At 39.4% G+C, this 2,687-nt stretch overlaps 1 pseudogene; it reads left to right on the plus strand.

Annotated features, from left to right (window-relative positions):
- Window positions 1–1,115: 1,115 nt before the first annotated feature.
- Window positions 1,116–2,363, plus strand: LOC120147561 (annotated as a pseudogene).
- The last annotated feature ends 324 nt before the right edge of the window (window positions 2,364–2,687 follow it).

Raw genomic sequence — 2,687 nt, forward strand, 5'->3', positions numbered from 1 at the left:
GATTGCGGGTATTGAGATTCAAAGTCTTTGGACCGGTTGTAATTGAGTGTACTCATGGATGTTGTAGGGTTTTAAGGATGTAAGAAACTTGGGAGGAGGTTATTTTGCTTGGGTGAACAATAGGGTTGGTACAAAAATGGAGGAGACTGCAATGGTAGAACAAGAGAAGCCAAAAGAAGAGCTGCGAGTGGCATTGTCATCTTGTTCGGGTGGTTGTAATCCCAGTAATCACTAATCCACAACAAAATTTTCAGCTTTGTATATGATGAAATTTAGAACCAATAAGGTGTTTGTCTTAGTGTTTTAATTGCTGAATTACCTCACCAAATGACCTAGGTTTGAGTCTCATCCTTCTTAGCCATTGCTTGCTTCTATTAATTTTTCATGTTTGATGTATACTCTTCTGCCATTCTGTATATATGTTATATTATACATATGATGCATTTTAAAACCTAGTGGGTCTTGTTCAGGCGTTGATTTATCCCCTAAATAAGTAAAATAAAAAAAAAACCTTTAGTTATATTGTGACATATGTCAAAATCTAGTCACAAATCGATAAAATATATAAATATTAAAGACTAAATGTATAATTATACTAGTTTTGTTAACTTCACATCAACACTTCTATTAAATATTAGTGGTAGGTAGTTTGATTGAATATACTTAAATAGTTAGGTGTTTAATTGATAAAATTGAAAGATCAATGGTGAAAATAAAAATAGCTAAATTGTTGGATGGTAAATGGTATAGTTTACCCTAAGCTTTCAAAATAATAATGAAAACCTATGGAGAGCTAAAAGCTAGTGAATCAGAGAAGAGAGTGGTCTTTGTTTACAGAGATTTTTTTTTTTTTTTTGGGATAAATTAAAGAGATTCTTGTGCTAAGCTGGCAAGTGCTTTTTTTTTTTTTTTTTTTTTTTTTGGGGGGGGGGGGGGGTTGTTTAATATAATGGCAAAAGTCAGTCTTCCACGTGCTCCTGGGGACTCTCTACCTTTCGCTCCTTCCCCTATTTTCAATTACACTCCTCTTTCCCCTCATTTTGTTTGTTTGCATCTCACCTTCTCTCTCTTTCTTGGCAGGCAAAAAAAAAAAGGAAGAAAAAGTTTAACATATGATGGAAAGAACTAAAGGTGAAGGAGGAGATGGAAGAGTTGGTGTTGGGGATGACGACTTGGGAGATGGAATGCAATGCAGTGATCATCCTTATAGGAATAACCCAGGTGTAATCTGTGTTCTTTGTCTTCAAGAGAAGCTAGGGAAGTTGGTTTCTTCTTCTTTTCCTTTACCTATTCGTCCCTCCCCTTCTTCTTCTTCTTCTTCCCCTCCTCCTTTTACATCTGACTCCAGCGGAAATGGAGGTGGTGGTGCTTCTCTTTCTTCACTGTCTGTTGTTCGTTCCATGTCCGCAAGGAACGACAACGATACTGATCATTATGAAGAGTGTTATATGAGGAAAGCTAGGATCCCTTTCCTGTTGGCGAAGAAGAAGAAGAAGATGGATGCCTCGTCCGATCATCCTTATCATCATCATCATCACCATCATCATGGTGCTAATATTGTTTTTAAGAGAAGCAAGTCGATTGCTGCTCCCATTAGAGGTCGGTTCTTGGATGGTGACAATGGTGGGGACTTCAGCCCTAAAAAAAGATCTGGTTTTTGGTCTTTTTCTCTACCTTTCTTCCAAGACCCATGGTTCCAGAAAGCTGGATAAAGCTTCTTCTGCTGCAACACCGCCGGCCACTTTGTCAGCGGTGGCGACAGTCGCAACTGGAGGAGCTTCATCTTCTGGCCCAAAGGATAAAAGCTTAGTCTCATCGAGAAAAGCAGACATTGTAGTAATAGAAGACGATGATAGTCCCAGGAACGAAGCGACTCCCTCAACCGGTTCGTCATTCGAGCGGAAGGTTTCGAGATCCAGGTCCGTCGGCTGCGGAAGCCGGAGCTTCTCCGGCGATTTCTTCGAGAGGATCTCGACGGGGTTCGGGGATTGCACTCAGAGACGAGTTGAATCACAAAGAGAAGGAAAAACAAAAACTTCCACCGCCGCCATCGGAGCACTGTCAGCAATGAAAGAAAAGGGTGAAATGCGGCGGCATATTCGGCGGCTTCATCATCACTTCATCGTTGTCGTCGTACTGGGTATCGTCTTCATCGGAGGATCAGAACGTGAACGGGAGGAGTAGCAAGAGCTGGGGATGGCCTTTTGCTAGTCCCATGAGAGCTTTCACCAAGCCGTCTTCCAGTAAGAAAAGTAACACCACCGTCATCAAGGAATCGAACAACAAAAACACAACACCAAATCTGTCGGCCTTTCCTTCATTGTTAGCTGTTAGAACCTAAATCTGTCGGCCATTCCGTTAAATAGTTGCTATTACATGTCCAGTGTATCTTGTTAGAAGACTTTAGTAATGATGTCGCATTCCTTGCTTTTACATATATCTGCAAATAGTTTTGATCTTCAACTGTTATTTTCTGGATTGTATTTGCTAATCAAAAGCACTATGAAGAAGAAATGTTTGATGATTTGTGATCTATAGAGGGTTTATGTTATAAAATAAAGGTATAATGCAAACAAATGCCCATAACATTTGATTATATATGTAATTCTGTCTAAATCGTTTTTTTTTAGTATTTGACCTTCTCATTTTTTATTTTGGGTCAAAAAGCACACTTGTTGAATGAAAAT

The sequence above is a fragment of the Hibiscus syriacus genome, unplaced genomic scaffold (genome assembly GCF_006381635.1).
Source record: "Hibiscus syriacus cultivar Baekdansim isolate YM2019G1 unplaced genomic scaffold, ASM638163v2 tig00000218_pilon, whole genome shotgun sequence".
NCBI classification, from domain to species: domain Eukaryota; kingdom Viridiplantae; phylum Streptophyta; class Magnoliopsida; order Malvales; family Malvaceae; genus Hibiscus; species Hibiscus syriacus.